This window comes from Triplophysa dalaica, chromosome 12 (assembly GCF_015846415.1).
Source record: "Triplophysa dalaica isolate WHDGS20190420 chromosome 12, ASM1584641v1, whole genome shotgun sequence".
Taxonomy (NCBI): Eukaryota; Metazoa; Chordata; class Actinopteri; order Cypriniformes; family Nemacheilidae; genus Triplophysa; species Triplophysa dalaica.
The window spans coordinates 1,090,852-1,111,420 of record NC_079553.1 but is presented as its reverse complement, the minus strand read 5'-3'; the positions used below and the strand labels follow the sequence as shown (position 1 = coordinate 1,111,420).

Genomic DNA, 20,569 nt, shown 5'->3' with positions numbered 1-20,569 from the left:
GGAAGTTAAGTGACATCATTGTGAAAAGGGCCTATTGGGTAACTCCAAACATCATTATTCCGATCTATAACCTTGAGTATCACACATTTATAATTTGATCGAGGGCTCTGATGTTTTTGAGCAGATCAGTAAGTGTGAGGTTTGAGCTTTGAATCAGTGCTGCACACGGCCCGCTTATAATTGATGTAATGGATGGATTAATTATTCACGTATAATGTGCGGTTCGGGAATCAATAGGCACGGACGCAATGTGCAATGTGGGACGCAAACATGTTTTTAACAAAGATTATTTTGTTAACTAGACTTACATTCTCAAGTATTTGACTAAAATTGTCAGAAAGTTTGCCCAACTTACAAAACAGTGTATTCTGAACAACCAATATATGAAGAATATGAAAGTTCTCAAGATGCATTGCAGCATGTTAAATTCTGTGTTTCTTATTTGTTTTTCTTTTAAAGATTAGTGTTTTAGTTCTTGCTGGCTTGATTTATGCTTTAATATCGTTGTTATCTGTTAAGTTTAGAGTTATTTTAATAAATGATGGTTTTTGATTGTTACCATGGTTGTGATTTGTGTGTTCAATGTTGAGGTGTAAGTGCATGACACAACTGCAAAGCCACTGTTTAAAAACTCAACACAAACTGTTTTGAATAGTTATTTTATCAAAGTTTTGGTCTGTTGGAGGCAGAAAACATTAACAAATGAAGTAAAAGACAAATACACTTGTTTATTTTTAAATAACCAATCTATATTCTCTAGATGTTATGTTCAGCCAACAAAACATTTTGTTCTGTTATTTGTTTGGTTAACGTGAACATTTGTGTTTTGACAACTTGTTTTACTAACAAAAAATTTTGAGTTGTGTGGACTTAAGACCACGTTTGTTGAGAAAACTTATAAATTTGCTTGTGATTGGTTGCCTTATTATTTTAAGTTTAAAATAGTAACACTAACAGATGACAACAACGAAAGGTTATCCCATTTTTCGGGAATTCAAATCCCTGTGGTTTTCACAGCCATGGCTGTACAACGCAGTGCTCGGGCATTATAGTCAACTCTGAGTGACGTCAGTGGACTGTTCCAAGATGGCGGACACGTCTATGTGCCCGGAGCGAATCTTGCATAGTAGCAAGTCGTGGCACACTAAAAATTGGGGTCACATGATCAGGGTGGATTGGGTTTGTATTTGATAACAGATTTTGGTCATCAGTTCTGATACAGCACCTTTGCAGAAAGGAACTACTTCAGCTCCCATTATAGCAATCCCTTTTGAATGTTCTGGTTCATTGAGTTTGATGATAAACTGTGAAAAGAGACAGGTAAACAGGCTTCATTCCAAGTAACACAGTGCTGTTCAAATCCAAACAATGCTTTCAAACTGAGGTAAAGTTCTCATTTTAATGCAGTGGAAACCGATACAAAAACACATGACATCAGCATCAAAGCTTCTGATGCAATTCTGAGTAATACAGACACCGTGTCTTCTCGTCCACCACTTTGATACCGAATACACAGATCAAGCCAACGTTCTCCCGAAGGAGACGGGCGATTTCCCCCGCGATACTTTTGTTAAGTTTTATGAGGAATCTGAACCGACAGCTCCACAGCGGCCATAAATAATGTAACCGAATTTTGAGACATCATTAGGAGTAATGTTACACTTTTGCTCTCGAAAAAACTCTTTTGCACATTTTAATAATAAACAGCTTTGCGGATTCATCTGAAAGTTCACCTTAAGTCAAACTCTAGCAGGTTTCACCCCCGTTCGGATTAAAACGTGAAACCTGCTTAGGGACGAACTCGAGCGCGCTCATTTTTCTCCGGTTAAGCAGTTCTGCTACTCGTCTTCTCCCCCCATTCGCAGGGAGAGATTTAAGCGTCGTGCTGAAAAAAAAAACACATGATGAATTAGAGCAGCGCCGTCCTTGTGTGATAGATAAAACTGCAGCAAGGAGCACACGTGTGAGAACGCGTCCTCCAGCATAAACCCTGTCTCTCTTACCTTCATTGCCCTGGCTCGGCTACCAGCACGAAGCTGACAGATCACCTGTCTGCTAGCACACCGGAGGGGTCTCTTCCTGACCGACACAAGGTCGTTCAGTCACAGGAGAGTTTGGACGGGTTGCCGGATTACTCAGCACTTTCCCCACCACTCCCTATTCTCCCCCAACTCATTTGCAGTTTATAAATGGAAAAAGCTCTGAGCACATTGCGACGTAAACATGGTCATTACTATGAAGCATGAGCAGGCAAGTGGACAGACGCTCCATTCGCTGTCAGTGTATCTGCGGGGTTGTCCTGAAAGGTTATAGGAAAAATCTAAGAATAAAAATACGTGACACACACACACCAGGCAAAATGGTTCATTTTTGCAACGTAACATTTTTTGCTGCCTTAGATTTTGAAGTAGAATCAAATCTGCTTTACAAGTCATTTCACCTTACGACTTTAAATAAACCGTTGCAGGAACTTATAAAAATATGATGAAATTGATTAGTTTGATAGGTCATATAAATATATGTAAAATAGTCGACTTTCAAAGCCAATAGAGTAACTCAGAAGTCTATACGACACTACACACGAAACCACACTACCATCACTGGATATCAACGTTACCACCACCAAGCCTCCAACTTCAATTCAAAACTGTCTTAAAAACATGTTCCCTGGTAAGTTATTAGTCTGTGAACGAATCCCCATTTATGATTTTAGATATTCGTGTCCACGTTACATTATCTGTTACATTTATATGCGCAATGACATCTTCCAATGTAGTCGCTTTTAGCAACTTGACAGCAACCACCGTTTTTGAGACACAATAAGGCTATAAGAAATCACGAGCGTCTTATACCTGGTGTGTTATATGTCCTAGATTAAAATGTGAAAACATTGAGAGGTTTTGTTAATATCTTATTTCAGGCGATTTATCAAAAATCCATTCCAAAAACCCATAGACTTTGGGGCGATGGAACTGGAAATGCTAAACGCCAACTCGCTTCCAAGGTTTGCATACGTAAAACATCCAAGTCATCCCTGCGGTGCTCTTTTTGACTGTACTTCAAAATTTAAGGGACAGAGTTTTTGGGGTAATGAATGGAATGTACTAAATTTGTAAATCTTACAATATTTTGACTATATTAAAGAAACGTTGAAAATCTCTCTAGCCTTGTCCAACATCTTGGATTTGTTGCTTCATGGGATTGCATCGTAATGGATGTGATAGAACTTGGTCAAAATATGTTTATTAGCAGGACTGCATCATTTGTTTGCCCTATCTTTAAAATAAATCTTCTTTGGGAGAATACTGTTGCTATATTATGATGTCTTTGTAGACAGCTCGCTAGGTTTTGGGACAAAGCAAGAATCTTGTTGCCAAATAAGTCAGCAGAGCTTCCGCAGGGTAAGGCAACTCCTCTTCCTCTGCTTCCTGTTGGCCTGGCCAATTTCCGGTTACTGTATTCAAGGCGAAGGTTATTCTCTGTTAATGTTGGCGGAGCTACAAACAAGCCCAGATTTCTGTCAGTAACGAATGTCGGTGAAGTTATTTCCAGAGCCTTCCATAGTGACTCCTGTAATAAACCAGACAGGAAGTTCCCTCTGTCAAAGGGAGGAAGATGCACTTTTATGTCTAAGAGAGCAGTATGTTTCCACAAAATATTTATGGGAGTTGGACGTAAATGTCAGATGTTATTACAGAGAGCCACAGTTAACTCACTGCAAACACTGTCAGGACAATAAAAAGCTACTGCCAGCTGTGATTCAACTGCTCATTTTCCAGTTCACATTACATTATAGAAGTGTTAGATATGTGAACTCCAATCCAAGGAACGAAAAAAAAACTAAAATGCACAATAGTCCCATAAGGCAATAGAAGTCAATATCAAAACGTGCAAATTAAAGGAGCAGTTCTCATTCAAAAGATATCATTTAAAAGTCATCATTTAAACATCATCTTGCCATTTCAAACCTGTTTGACTTTCTTTCTCTTGCAGAACAAAGAAGAAAATATTTAGGAAAATGTCGGTAACAGAGCAGCACAGCCCCCCCCCCATTCACTTCTATTGTAACAGATGCAAGTGAATGTGGGGCTGTTAACGACATTCTTCAAAATATCTTCTTTTGTGCTCTGCGAAAAGTCAAACAGGTTTGAAAAGACTAGAGGGTGTGTAAATGATGACAGAATTTTCATTTTGAAGACTAACTACTCCATTGAGTTGAGAAAACCTGTATACATACGAATGTTGTCATTAAATTCAATGCACAGACGTTTCGACCACAATCTACACGTGAGCAGTTTCTTTTGCGTAAGGAGAGAAAAACAACAATTCCTTAAAGTACCTATAAAGTCCCGTGAGTCTGGCGTTGAGCACATATTGATTTATTGATGCTGGAGAAGATTGCTGTCTTGTACATGCAGCCACAGGGGACCAATGAGGGGTGGAGGTGTACTTACAGATCACGCATGCCGGCTGAAAGATGAGGGACTTGATATCAGGGCTGCTGGGGGGCGGATGTGCACAAGGATCTGTGACATTACAGAGGTCATGATCTTGGTCTACCGCAAACTGGTCTAGAGTAAGGAATTAACTTCAACTTGTTTGATTAAAATGACAATTTTGTAGGGCGGATTTATTTGATTTTATACACTTGTTTTTTTCCTCCGTCTCTTTCTCTAATCTGTGGACTTGTATTGTATAATTGTGGTTACTCCAAATTCCTCTGGTTGATTCATCTTTACTCCATATTGTCTTCCCGAAAAAACCCTTCTGCTTAGAGCCTTTTTGGCTCCTCATGAAAGAGGGAATGTGTAAAGCCTTACTCACTTCCTGTGGCGTCGTGCAGCATGAAATGACCCGACTCCGTCGCTAATTTCCCATGAAGCGCACACACCTCGATACATCTGTGATGTAAAAAGGAAAGTTTGTCAAGACTGGCTTCGAATGCTAGCTTGTATAAAAGATAAAAATGAAACTTGGAATCGTTCCTACTACTACAATCCTTTGGTTACTACAAACTTTATTGCTTCATAGACTGCAACATTTGACGTACACAACAAAGTTGTGTAAAACACTTCCTGCTCAGAACATCTATCCGTGTCAACGTCTCCCCTGCACAACTATCCTTGAAGACGAATTTAACCGGCAAAGTCTTTATTCTCTTCACATTGTGTTGCCCTTCACAGTTTATATCCTTCCGCTTCTTTTTCATAGCTTTGATCTATATAAAAGCAATGCATCGAGTTCTTCAAGGACTGACCAAACTGCTACAAATCGTGTTATAAATCCACATTATTCATTGACTTCTCTCTATAAAACTGGTCAGGATGAGAAGCTAGGGAGTCTCATTTCCATATCAGCATTTGGGACTAAAGATCATGGTCACACGGGTACTTTCTGTATTCTGTCGGGTTATATTTCAAGATAATATATTTCTAGTTGACCAAATAATGAAAACTGGTTTAACAATATAAATTTTGAAATCTGATTCAACACCACGTGCATGTTATATTTTGAAGAGCAGCCACCCAAAACCTTCCTGACTTTCATGAGTTTGGAATGAAGCTACGGCATGACTGTAAACCCATGGGACTTCTCAAGCATTTCACCGGATGACCTCTCTGACAAAAAGAGATATTTCAAAAAATGCTTTCGAAGAAAATGAACGGCACTACAGTCAATTTGGTATAAATTCTGCCACACAGACAAAGACTTTCCACAAGCAAGGAATGTTTTCCCATATTATTTAAGCTGCAAATTTTCCTCATTGCAAACAAACCTCCTCTTAAATCATTCTGACATCTCAGAAATATTATTTGAACCCTTTCTACTGCATGGCTGTCAGAGAAGAGAAAAAAAATCTCATTCCATTTTCTATGTTTAAACAAATGATGTTATGTTAAAAATGTCGAATGAAGTCAACCAAAACAACAAATCAACAAGTTAACCTTTTATGTTATGAATGAAAATATTTGACAAACATTGGAAATGTTGGAAATTACAAGTTTATTAAAGTTGTTTGAGTCGTTTCAAATCTGTATAAAAAAGATATTTGGAAGAATGCTTATGACCAAACAGATCGGTCTCCCATAGTTTTGCATTTTGTCTGTTGAACACAAAAGAAGATATTTTGAAGAATGTATGACGGCAAACAGTTCTGGGGCACTTTTGACTCATTGTATTTTTCCCACTATGGCAGTCAATGGGGGGTAAAATTTGTCTTGTTACACGCATTCTTTCAAATTTCTTTCTCTGTATTCAGCAGAACAAATACATTTATGTAGATTTGGCACAACTCGAAGGTGAGTGTGAATTTTCCCTTTAATAGCTACAAACCATCGTTTGGTTCTTCATAAATGAATTTAGAGACCTCAGGAGGTTGTCGATCATAATTTTTGTATGCCTAATAAATAAATACAATCCCCACCACACAGAAAAGAAGGATAGCAGGAGGAGTTATGAGATTATTTCTTTCTTTAAACACAACTGCAAGGCCATGTTTCTATCAAAAGATAAAAAGGCAGACAGACTGGTATATTTGGAGTTCACTCCACCGAAAGTGGTATCTTTGCAACGAGGATCTCCAGCCCACTCGCATGAGAATAACACTCTTGAAGACTAGGTGCAATGAACCAATATTATAAACGTCAGAGGAAAGCCACAGGTCAGAGGAAAGTGGAGACCATTAAATGGGAGGCTGGAGGAAGGCGCGGACTAAAAGGTCACAGTCGGCCTGTGTTCCAGCTCTTGTCAGTCTTAAAGACCTGTTCCACCCACCCACCAGAAGACTCTAATATGATTCAAGTGGCAAAGAACACAAAATGGCAGAGACGCCTTATAATAATCTTAAACAAGGGTGGGATTGGGAGGGGGAGAGGGGGTAATGGGGATAGAGATGGAAAAAGAAAAAAAGTAGGGGAGGGGGGATCGATAATGAACAGGTCTGTTACAAGAACATAATCAGAGTGGCAGGCCGATGTATTACTCTGGATTAATACAGGCACTGGTGAGGTCGATTTAATTTACTGGGAAAAACAAGAAAATAAATAAAACATGGAAAACAAATAGAGCGCTCATTCACATTCATTAGAGGCTGTCGCACGGGGCTGAGAGGAATATTATAGCTCGAGTATGAAGCCGCGAGTTCACTTGCTCTTTCAGTGCTCAAGACGCTAATGTTGTGTGACACCCCCAATAAAGTCAAAACTGGTGTAATGCATGTAAACACGTAATTGTTAAAGATTGACATTATGAAACTAGTTTCTTTCCTATGTTGAGTAAATATTAGTGGTGGGCATAGATTATTTTTTTTTAATCTAGATTAATCTTGGAATTAATCTAGATTAATCTAGATTAAAATGGCTCATTTGAATTCTGCCGAAGGCATTCAGAATATGTGTGCTACCCAAATAATGACTAAAAGTTAGTCTTTGAGAACGGGTTTCTCAAGCCAGGTGGCGCATTAGACCAGGGGCTCATCTCCTGTTTCCAAAATGCATCACAAACTGCTTGAGAAAGCTGTTCTACTATGATAATTGGTGATGAAAATAAATTATGTTCAATAAGATGTACTTGTGTTTACTTCCGCATTAGCTAAGGGATGATTTGCGTTTAGGTGGTACTTGAGACAGGAAGAGCTCCTACAGTACATTTACATTTAGTCATTTTATCCAAAGGGACTTACAAAGAGTGAGGGAGCAACAAGCGATATGTCATACAGGAGCCATAATACATTAGATCTCAATACAAAGTTACTGGTTTCAACTAAAGCTAGACCACTACCTGTTGAGAGAAAAAAAAATTTTTTAAACCAATTCCTCATTGCACAAGGTGCAAACAACCTTAGTCTGGTCGATGTTTCCATTGGGAAGCTTCTTAAAAATTAATATTCCCTGAAGCAAACCCGGCGGCTTCATAGCTGCATCCATGTTAGCACGTCACGTTTGATGCGGTAATTTCACAGTAACGTTATGTTGTGTTCAGACCAAACGCGAATGGCGTGTCAAGCCCGAGTGATTTATGTGTTAATGCAAAGAGCCAATAGACCTACTTGAGGCGCGAATCGCGCGATAGAAAAACTGGTTATGAGATGATGAGGCGGCGCGAATGACGCGAATCACGCAAGTTGAAAAATCTCGTTCTCGCCCCGTACAATGCAGTTAAACTGGTATACATCTGCGCTAAAATATCAAGGTGAAAGTCATCATAGCTTGCGTAGTATAGACCCAGCTACCAACCCAACTTTGAGAATAGATTAACGGCGACATTTTTTTTATCGCGCGATAAGAGTCTCACTGCGTTAACGGCGTTAACGGCCCACCACTAGTAAATATATAGCATCTTAAACCTCAATGGCAGAAAGGACCCCTTTATGTCCATGACTTAAATTCTGTTAATTCTTTGTCTTGAAATTCTCGGCCTAAAACAGTAAAATAACAGTGTTATACGAATGCCTCTTAGCTGAAAAATGTAGATGTTCTCGTTTAACCTCTGACTGAAAAAACAGAACCCATCATTACAGCAACATGCAACATTTGTCTCGTGTTTATTATCTTCAACGACAAGTGATCTCTGTATCTGCTACGTTTAGTCAAGACAAAATTCACGGCGGAGGAAACGGCCTGTGAAAGCACAGGCGATGACGTGCGTGTTTGGCTGCCATTTCCACGGCGGTGTTTAAATAGGTGCGGTTCCCCTCGTCGCCCCTCCTTTCTAAACTCAGCGCCTGAATCACTTCATAATCCACCATATTATGGGACTGGTGCTAATTGAAAGACGAATGGGTTTATTTGGGTTAAATCCATCACCGTGACATGAACTCAGAGGGGGGTGCGAGTACACAGGGAGGCTGAAGATGTTTGACTCGCGTCTCTGTACTACAACCCGGATGGTTTCACGCCAGCTGGATCAGAGGAAACGTCAGAGACTAACACACAAACACACAACACACACACACACACACACACACTGGCATACACACTTATACACAGCAGTTTTTCAAATTCCAATTAGAGTCAGACCAAAAACTCACATAATGTATTCACGCCTGTTACTCCACACCTGTGTGACTTATGCAAGTTTATGTTTAAAATGTGCAAAAATATACCAATGGGGTGAAAAAATAACTTGAATTTAGTTTGACCTTTTTCTTCAAAAACTTTTTCTTATCCCATTCAACACAAAGATTGTGTTGCATATACTTTATATTAAACATGTGAATGTGCAAAGGAGAGCTAGGGCAGTTGTTATGGTTTACCTTCATGAGACGTACAAGTCATTTATTTTAATGATGCTGCTTTATCAAGCCCGAAACCTCCAGACTGCATTTACAGTAACCGCTTGGAAAAGAGCAAACAGCACAGTATTAAAAATCTTTCCATTGTGATCCAGAGAAAAAAGAAAGTCAAACGGGTTCAGAGCGACCCGAGGGTGAATAAACGATGACACAATTTTCCCTTTTGGATTAAGTAATCCTTAAAGCATGTGAGATCAAACCATCAACGCAACCCCCCTATTGTCATGAAGTCCTTTCGCTAAAGTTCATTTTGCTCTCAGCTGATCAGTGTGGCTGACGGAAGATTGTGTTTTTTGACAGACTCTTAAATATGCTGACATAAAACATATTTCGCTTCGGGGTGCAGGACTGCCAAGGAGGGTTAACGGTTTCTGAGAGCTGACTGTGGAGCTGGACGTGAAACACTCAGACACGGTTCACATTTTCCACTTCATAGACTGACTCGAATTAGCAAATGCAAAGTTTACGGTTCGCGTTGTCGCCAATGTGTGCGACCAATCAAAATTCTGCTCAAGCCTCCTCTATGGTGTATGTGGGAAAGCCAACATGATTTAAAAACTCTGGATTTAAAAGCAATCACAGCAGGGCTGAAACCGCTCCCTAAATATAACTGATAAACTTGAGCTGAACTTTAGAGTCGAGTACAAAGCTTGGACCTCTGCGGTGACAAGAGAACAGCACTGGCACTTTCATGCACTTTTAAAGACACAGATGGAGTTTTTGAGTTGACCATGTGACCTGTTCTACATCATAAATTCACATGCACAGCATCTGGCTCGACTCTTGCCAAACGCTGAAACCACAGGTGCATTTTTCTGAGAAGAGTGAAATATATCCACAACTAATAGTCTGCATTTTTGGACACGGCAAGCCTAGACCTGATTTCAATATAGAGTCTCTTTCAGCAATAAAAGCATTCAAAGTAAATCAAGAATAATACATTTTGTTCAATTCAAAAGGCATTCAACCCTATTTATACCATTATGCATGTTTTAGTAGCGTTTCATAAAATTTTTTTTTACCTTAAATAAATTTTGCCTTAATATCACCATCGCAAATTTTATCACATCTTTTATCTTGTGTACTTCTTTGATATTAAGTTTTTTTTTTTCAAAAAAGTGACAGACGGCAGTTTGAAAACACTTTTTCTCTCGAAATACAAAAACTGATAATAATAGACTAATTTTGGAACAGGTAAAGCAAGGCACAAAAGGAGCTCCCAGTGAGCACAATGTATGTTCTGCAGGTAACTTTGTATAAGGGCGGTTTCACACTATTAAGAAACGCAGTCCAGCGGGGAGATATCAAACTAGGGTTCGGACCAGGCAATCAAACTAAATGTGAAAACAACCTAAGTATCCGCCAAATTCATAAATTTGAATGTAAATTCTAAAGCTCGAGAGCGCCTGATCACCACCGGCTTTTAATGTATAGAAAAGAACAAAACGAACAAGGTTGTTAAGACCCTATCTCCAAAACCTAATGCAGTCTTGTGTGGAATGTGTCGGAAGGGTTTCAAACGCTAAGAGAACCCCATCAACCCACCCACGGCCTCTCCGTTAAAAGAAATAAAAAAAGGCACTAGATTCCTCACCTCCCCCACCAAGTCATGGCAGGTTATTGCAATCAGGGTATCAAAGTAAGACCAGGCGCACACCATTGTAGTTATGCACGCAGAAGTGGAGAAACTCATGAAAGAATGAACTTCACATTTATATCCGATGTCTAAGTGATTTTGAAAATCTCACATTTTTTCTCAATTAGATGGCAAAGACACCTCTCTCTTCTAGAGCAGAGACCATCCAAGAGTTGACAACTGGGAAAAAAAATTGTTCTTGTTTTTCAATCCTTACATTTTTCGGTTTAACTAAGCTTTGGCGTACAAAATAATAGGGCTGTCAAAAACATAAAGGGAGTTTACTTAATGTTTAGAGTGCTTTGAAAGATTGCCTGAGGCTTTTTCATCAGCATATGCGCCCACTTTCGGATTGACAACGAATACAAACAAGACGAGAGTATATTATCTTTGTCATGAAGTCCTTGAGCTGGAGATGTTAAACGTTTAAAACCTAAATCGGAGAAGAGGGAACGCCTCTAAAGCTGCTTACAAAGACACTGTTCTACACGCGTTTATATGCATCCTTTGAAGCTCCTTGTGGATTGAAGTAATTTTCAAGAAAGTGCACGTATTGTGTAACAGACAATTACTAAAGCAGCAAAAGAATTTGTGCACACGGGCCTTTAAATTTGAATGAAAAGTCATAAATAATGCTTTTACGTACAAAGAAATGACCCAACATCCTCTATAGTCTTAGATGTGAAGAGATAAATGGAAAACCAGTGCCAGCCCAATTTAGCATTATAAAACAAAAAACTAACATAATATAAAGTTAAATAATACAAATGATATAACATGCCAATTAAACGCCTTCTGTCTAGAAAAGTGGTTCTCAGTTTTGTTCATGAGGACATGAGGTCAACACATTCTTAATGTCTCTTATGGCGCTTTTCCACTGCATGGTACGGTCAGGTTAAGTACGACTCTTTGCTTTTCAACAGCAGTTTAGTACCACTTCAAAGTGGGATTATAAAGTTATCGCCATGGTCGCGCCGCCTCTACTGCCATAGCATCACCGAAAAACACTCTCGCAACACAGGACAAATGGAGTATATTGAATACTGCTAACATCCCAGAGACTTTGGGAAATCTTACAGCAAAAAGCAGACAACAATAATTTGGTTTGCTCGACGGCGCACAAAGGTAAAATAATGTAGCATTTAGCATTGCGTTAATATTAGATTAGATTCAACTTTATTGTCATTACACATATACAAGTACAGTGTAACGAAATGTAGTTTAGGTCTAACCAGAAGTGCAATTAGCAAGTGCAGGATATACAGTGTGAATAAATACAGAATACAATATTAGGAAAATTCTTTACAATGGGCATGTACTATGAAAATATGACAGTCGGTATGTACTAGAACAATATATACAGAAGGCTATATACTGTGAACATTAATGTACAGTTGGTTATGAACCGATAACAATATAGACTCTACAATAGTGCAAGTGACTTGAGTGTGCATTAATTACAGACATTAGCTATTAAAGTTACAGTGCAGTAGATGAGTTGATGCGGTTATTAAAGGTACGGTGCAGTACATGAGTTAATGCAGTTATTGAAGTTACAGTGCAGTAGATGAGTTGATGCGGTTATTAAAGGTACAGTGAAGTACATGAGTTAATGCAGTTATTGAAGTTACACTGCAGTAGATGAGTTGATGCGGTTATTAAAGGTACGGTGCAGTACATAAGTAGATGCAGTTATTGAAGTTACAGTGCAGTAGATGCGTTAATGCGGTTATACATTTACAGTGCGGTAGATGAGTTAGTGCAGATTGAAGGTACAGTGCAGTAGATGCGTTAATGCGGTTATTAAGGTCACAGTGCAGTAGATGAGTAGATGCAGTTAAGGGTCTCAATCTCTATATTACTGTCACAAAGCATTTAACGAAATTACAATATTACATATTCAAGTCATGTGTTGCAAATTCAATGACGCTGGTAATGATTCTCTCTGCCCAATCAGTGTTCCGTGTTTAAACACGTCACATTTTGGTACAGTACATTTGGAACCTCAAAAGAGGTGGTAACTAAAAAACGTATCAGGTACTGGTAGGTGCCGTACCCAGTGTAAATCCCCCATACAGTGGAAAAGCGCCATTATTTACCAAACCCGATTCAAGTCATTAGTTTATGAGGGGAGACCTCCATAAACTCAACTGGCTTTGCAAAGGGACACCCACTGCAGATCTGCGAGACCCCAGGACTAAAGTTCAGAGCCACTGCCCTCGAGGGAACATTGCTTGGCCCTCCAGGTACTCTCCATTCATTTGCAAAACAGCCTTTTCACAATGCATGTTTGTGCAATTACACCACAACAAGCTGAGAAAACGTAATGGCATAAGCTATGTTAAAATGTAAATTGGATTCCATGCCCATGAGCAGCAGTAATTAATTTCATTGAGAATGGGGGAGCGCTAGCACTTATTGGCCCTGCACATCCTTTTTCATGAGGCACAGAAAAGAGAATAAAGTAACGCTGCACTTGAATGAATAAATTGGTAGAATTTCCCAAAGGTGGACGTCAATATTCTGAAAACGCCCCATAATTAATGCACTATCGTTGAGGAGCACAAAATTAATTTCTCATTAAAGTTCATTTTCTCAAACTCATACATTATACCTTAGAAAAGTGATAACCGATGTTTATGCTGGTGAGATGTAGGGCTATATGAAAGAACAATTTCTTTAACCTTTCCCCGTGGATTATTTTTTTTCAAGCGAAAGGATTTCAGCATGTTTTCTATACGTTTTGTAATAATCGTTTAGGGTCATTTGACTGAAATGTATTTTGTGATCTTAAAACTCATTTAATCTAAAGGCATTTCAATTCATATTTCAAATAATTTTGTAGACAAAAATATAATTGTGAAAACACCTTATGAAATGTTTGATAAAACGTTTTTGAAATTGATGATTCGGACTAAATGAGGAAAAGCAGCCTATAGAGCCGAGCATGTATGGGAACTACTTTAATACTTAGGCTGAGTATAATAAAAACCGGCCAGTTAAATGTCAATTCTGCAAATCCAAGGCAAACGGTATCTACTTTGAAGACACTAAAATATAACATAGCTTTGATTTGTTTTAGTTTTCATTAGTCACAACATAAATCAAAACAATAATGTGAAAACGATTTTTTTATTTTACAATATAGAAATAACCTAATAGCAAAATATTACATAAGTGATCCTAAACTTTTAAACAGCAGTGTAGATTAACACAACGACTGCCTCTTTTATGTTTAGATGTCTTTCTCTCTGCAGGTAGTGGTCTAACTTTTGTTGAAACCACTGACTTTGTATTGGCACCTATTCTATTATTGCTCACGTATTACATATCGCTTATTGCTCCCTAAACTTTTAGTAAGTCGCTTTGGATAAAAGCGTCTGCTAAATGACTAAATGCAAAAAACAAGGCATGTGATGGGCAGAAAAATGCCCAAAAAATGATAACCGAATATTCTCCAATCCAACCAAATTATGCAATGGTGCGAAAATATTATTTAATATTATTGTGTCTATCATGCACACATAAAATGCTATAAAATTAGCCATAGCAAGACAAAGTCTGCATTAGAAATCAAAAAATGTTTAAAATATCTTTACCAAATGGAATGCTTATAAACACAATACATAACTTCAGATGACTTGGAAAAAAATAAAAAATATATTTCTTTAGTGATCGTCATATTGCTGGATACTGTTAAAGGACAAATAAACAAGTATGAAATGCGTTTTAAAGTTCATTTTCTAAAAGCCTATAGAACCAAAAACACTTACAAGAGGGTGTCACTTGAAAACAAAACATACTGTACCGAGGCAAAGCAGGTGTCTTCCCAAACTTCAATGAAATGAGTGATCAGTAGCAAGTTAATTAGATCGACTCTCTCTCCTCGATCTGGTTTCATTCCATCATACAACATACTCTCCATGGGAAAGGAGAGGGGGGCTTACCAGCTGTCACATTTGTCTCAAACGCCATCTAAGGCAGCTCTGAAAAGGCTCGGAGAAGACAGCGATACGGGCTGAAGATGTGGTCGCCATCGCTGCAGATGTCACAATCAAAACCTGAATAATACACAAGCTTTCCCTCATAGACACACTTCCTGCTCCACTTGGCTTTTCAGCCACAACAGCTCTCAACAATTTTGTTCTGTATGTGCGTGCGTGAAAAAAACCCTGCAGCTGGTCCTCAGAATCCAAACTAATTTGTCCCAATCACAGCTTTGGTCTTGGGAGTCCCCTTCCATTTATCTCTCTCTGCTCCGCTCTGATCAAACCCTAAACCTCAAAGATCACTTCGCTTGAAAAATACTTCACCACAATTCCCGTCTGATTTCCCACCATGTGCTTTTCGTCTTGCTCACATCTGTCTTTGAAGTCTTAATTGCAGACCACCACACTCCCTGGCAAAAAAAAAAAACACAACTTAAAGTACTGAGGTACACGAGAAACACTGTCCCAAAGCTCTCTCTACACTGGCATACTTCTAGAAATGCAATCCCTGAATAGTTTTCACATTAAATTATATTCATTTTCCCAGAAAAAAAGTTTAAGTATACTGTACGGTTGGTTTCCAAAGTGTTTGTATGAAATTTAGCGACATCTAGCAGTGAGGCTGCGAATTGCAACCAACGGCTCTCTCCACCCCTCCCTTACGAAGCACTACCGCAGGGGTCTTCAACTAATTTTCTTCAGGGCCAGAAATGAGACCAGTTTTTTTACCTAATTTCTTCAGTATTTTGTATTTCTGTTATTTATTGCATCCATTATTTTTGCCTTTTTGTGATATTTAATAAAAAATGATAATGTCTTTTGAATTATATTTTAAATTTCTTGATGCGTTAGCTTACCTAATATTATTTACTTACTTTTACTTAATGAAAGTCAAATCAATAAAAGTTAAAAACTATAATACATTCATCACAAATGTAATCGCTCCCCCAGTTAAACTAGCATCTTATACAGCCAATCAATTGATCAACTCAACGCTATTATCGCATCTGAATTCCTATCGCATTCATGTGCCCCACGGGCTTATAAGGGCAGATCCTTTGCAGTGCAATTTCTTGAGGGAGATGAACAGCTGTTTTTCGTAAATATAGCCGTTTAAATCATACATAATTAATGCAGTAATAAAACTACAGTTTTTGCCTTATCTGAGACAACCGTTCAGGTGGTGTGTCCGACCTGCAGTAACTTTCAAGGGCACAAGACGTGTTTTGGAACGCAACCTATCACGTGCGCAAACCAACTGCCTGTGGCTTTGGATTGACACTTATAACGTTGTAAATCTCATGAATTTTCTTTAGACAGACCGATCAAATATCTTAAGACGTCAATCATTATGGCCGCGGGAATTACTTTCGTATTGAATGTTGCAGCGCTTTGGAACATTTCTTAAAGCACATCGTTCTTAAATTCTCTCCACTTATTTGAAATGTTAGTGCGCCATTTGACTAGCCCTGCACTAGGGTATCTGACCAGGATTCAAATGTTGTCACATTTCGCTTGTTCGCCGAAAAAGATAACATATTTCAAAAACGCACTCTGTAGTTCGGAAGTGTGTTCGTTTAAACTATTGTAGAAACAACATGATGAATTTCATGTAAGGGGACCAGCGGTGCATGTAGATAGAAATAGCTCATTCTAAGGTAATAAAATAAGAAACGCTTCATTATGTAAGGTCTTTATACACCTATGAAGTCATTATATTGCATTTCTGTGAATAGATCCTCCAGAAAATTTCACACAGCAACAACCACTACTACTTTTTTTATGAAGCATTTTGTTTGTGTCTAGCACAAAGATGTTTTGTTCATGTTAAAGCAGCCCTGCAATGATGTGTCATGCATTCTGACTTTAAACAGTTAAAAGTTCTGTCTTCTCATGCTTAACATGGTCAACTTGTCAAAAAAAGAGTTGGGCTTATTGTTGTTCACTGCATTTGGGTGATGAATGTTATATAAACGGTGGATATAACGTTGGATTTGGAGATGGTTTGAAACCGATATATGGAGCCGTCCCAGCGCTAAAAGAAATAGATACAAAAGATAGATACAGCTTTACGATTGTTTCTGAAAACAAACGGCGCGTGCGGGGGAGGGGGGAGGGGATTGAAACCGACAAGCACACCTCCGACAAGCAGCCAACAACTATCGCTTGCCTCATAAGTCTTCATTAAACAACACCAGGGCCCTTAGCCGAATCGCAAAACCCAAAGACTAGCCAAGTCCCTGAGACAATTAGCTCATGTCGTAAAATAACATACCACGTCATCCCAGCCAGAGGCTCTGGACGGGTAGGAGCTCTGTTGAAGATTCTGAAGATGTTTATAATGAGCCGCTCAATGTTGTCGTCCGTGTTCAGCAGCGGCTCAAGCTGAAGATCTCAGCCACTTTGTGTGTTTTGCTTAATTCACCTCATTACTCCTCGGAGCTGATTACTGAGTCCTTGATTAATGAACTTACTTAGGGGCGCTGATGATTTCTGGTAATTTATGAGAAAACATCAGAGATAACTGGACTGTCTTCGATCACAAGATTTGCATTTTATACCACATCACATCACTGCAGTCAGGTGATGATAATTAGAATGCATGCATTGCATACATATGAAAGGTCTTTACTAACAACGTTATCTCATTCATAACTATTTGACGTTTTATTTGTATAAATTCGTACAATGTAATTTACATGTTCTTGTATGATCTGCTTTCACCCCAAATCTCGCCTTTTAATGATAATCAGACGTTTGTTCACACTGTACATTTTATACAAAATAATCACATTGTTTTTCAGTGAGACACATTAGTTCAAGCATATTCAGGTGCAGGAAGGATCAAATATCTGAAAACGAATGGATTTCATCCTTTAACCTGAGTGTCTCTCATTAAGCACCTTATCTTCTGTATTATTTAATACAGATAATCAATAAAACACAGTAACCAACGCAATATTGGACAGATTTACCATACACTATAGGCCAGGCTTAAGATCATATTCCTGTAGCTCAGTGGTAAGAGCATTGCTTTAACAACGCAAGGTTGTGGGTTCGATAACAGGGGATTGCACATGCATAGAAAAAAATGTATAGGAAAATACAATGTAAGATGCTTTGGATAAAAGTGTCTGCCAAATGCATAAATGTAAATGATTTGTTACATTTCTAGCCATGTAAACCTGTAATAATTATCATGACAAAGCACTGTAATAAACATGATAAATATTTTGATTGTACTTAAACATTGTCTGTTAACTTACTAGAAAATCATTAAATAAATAAGTAAAAATATAAAGTGTGTATGTATTATCTTATTGTCTTTTATTATTGTGCAAGTGCTGCATGATGTCTTGCCTCTTGTTGTAGAATTAAAGGCATGGTGGGTGATCCTGTCCAGAATTGTTGATGGGAAATCTCTTTACATCCTGATAGTAATAAAGAAGTATAGTGGTCAAAAATTATTTTATATAATTACATTTTGTCTGTGAAAGGAGTAGAACAAAAAAATCATTCGCCCAATCAAAACGTTCAAGCAGAACGCTGTGACTGGTCATGTGTACATTTTCAGCCAATGTATTTGGCATACCACTGTGCACCTGGTTCGCGCAGACATCATACGTCATCAGCACCGCAGCGCTCTCACGTCTGCTATGTCAATGTATGGTGAATGATGGCAATCAGCAAAAATCCAACTTACTTTTGGAACAGACAATAAGTAATTCCAATAAACTCCAATAAGCAGTGACGAAAAAAGTTAAGTTTAGTTTGCAATTCGTTACGTGGATTTACGAAATACATTCATGTGTTGAAGGAGGCGTGGCTTTGGACGGCGAATCGCATGGAGGGTGGGATTATAATTTTCAAAATAAATTGCACCCTTCCAAATCAACCACCTCACCTTCAATGTTAGCACAATGCAATACCTGATACTGCACAGCATCATCCACACAGAACAGCAAAAATAGTCCCACACAACTGACGCGCTGTGCTGTTGCTCTTTTACAGTATAGTTTCCAAAGCGCCACATTGTGTGGAGCCTGAGGCCATTGTAAAAAGGTCAATGAGCAAATTCATTATTTTAAAGTCGCTACTCAATTCTTTAAAGGGATAGCTCGCACAAAAATTACATTTTGTCATCATTTACTCACGCCATTGTCAACTTGTATGACTTACTTTCTTCTGCAGAACTTAAAAAAAGATACTTAAAAGAATGTTGGTAGCCGAACAATGGCGGTACCCATTCACTTCAATTGTATGGACACAGAACCAATGTCAATGGGTACCGCCGTTGTTCGTTTACTGTGTAACCCTAAAACATGCATGTTAAAAACATTCTTGGTCAAGAGTGAAGACCAGCTTGATTTGACAGATTCAACATTAACCAAGCCAAGTTGCTAAACTGATGCCTGAGCACAGTAAAACATCATTCACAGATCCAAAAAACCAAAGTGGCTTTATAACTTTGATCATAGCATTGCAGCTTTAAGGCAGCCAGATGTATAAATGTATAAAAACAGACTTAAATACCTTAAAAATGATACACTTGATGGAATGCAAGTACTACTAAAGCTAGCATTTACTCCGTTAAAAAGAAATTATATATTTCTATATATTATATATATGTTATATAAATTTAGCAAATAAACATAACCAGCATCAAAAAAGGCAGCTCTCAGGCACAAATCAGCACATTCTAAAAATGTATAAGTGTGTGCACCATCCGTAAAATCGTCTTGGTTACGTATGTAACCTCAGTTCCCTGATGGAGGGAACGAGACGTTGTGTCGAGAACGACAGATGGGGTTCGCCCTTGAGAACCAATCAACTCTGACTACTATAGAAAAGGCCAATGAAATTTGGCGAATGCAATTTGCATGCCGGGCTCCGCCCCCGGAAATCCGGTATAAAAGGAGGCCGGCGTGCAGCATTCACTTACCTTTGTTCTGAAGAGCCTGAGACCTCTCAAACTGCAGCAGAATACGATACGTGTTCGTGGCATAAGGGACACAACGTCTCGTTCCCTCCATCAGGGAACTGAGGTTACATACGTAACCAAGACGTTCCCTTTCTGTCGGTCTCTCGACGTTGTGTCGAGAACGACAGATGGGGTTGCCTATGGAAAACGCCACAACGCTGTATCGCGTCACAATCTCTAGCGAAGCGACGGTAACAAGCCTGGGCGTGTCATCTCGAAGCTTTCGTGAGACTGTAACCTTCCAGTGTGGTGGTCGGGGGGTTCCAGAGCTTTCTTGGAGAAAGATGGGTACAGCCCTGACCGGTAACTTTCACGGACGGGGCCTTAGCTCTCTATAGGCGAGAGGCCGTCCAGATCAGTTTACACCGGGTAAGCGCGACTCTTAATCAGAGAAGCGCTACAGAGGCCACCTCCTACCCGTGGGGAGGAATATGGTGGATATAGGTATGGTCTCGTCCTTGGAGGAGAACGCATGGAACGTGCGGACTGAGTAGTTAACCGCGAGGTGGAGGCCCACCTGGGGAAGCTCATGGGTTACCAGGAGTGGGAACCATTCTCATGAGGATACATCAGACGGAACAGCCCACGGAGGGGGTGTTACAGACGTCCGGTAGCACTAGGTCCGGTTAGAGCTATCTGTGATAGCTCACATGGTATCCCGGCCTAAGGGG

The 20,569-nt window shown here is 39.0% G+C and overlaps 1 protein-coding gene across 2 annotated transcripts in view; it reads right to left on the bottom strand.

Moving 5' to 3' along the window:
• Positions 1-20,569, bottom strand: part of rbms3 (RNA binding motif, single stranded interacting protein) — a 182,846-nt gene that overhangs the window by 148,429 nt on the left and 13,848 nt on the right. The window contains exons 1-3 of one of the 2 annotated variants that reach the window (XM_056761606.1): positions 3,124-3,139; positions 2,004-2,299; positions 1,734-1,885 (exon numbers count right to left, since the gene is read on the bottom strand). The gene's annotated coding sequence lies outside the window, so the exon portion shown is untranslated. Of the gene's footprint in view, positions 1-1,733; positions 1,886-2,003; positions 2,300-3,123; positions 3,140-4,824; positions 4,902-20,569 lie in introns of those variants that run through there. The other variant, XM_056761605.1, reaches the window with a different exon arrangement.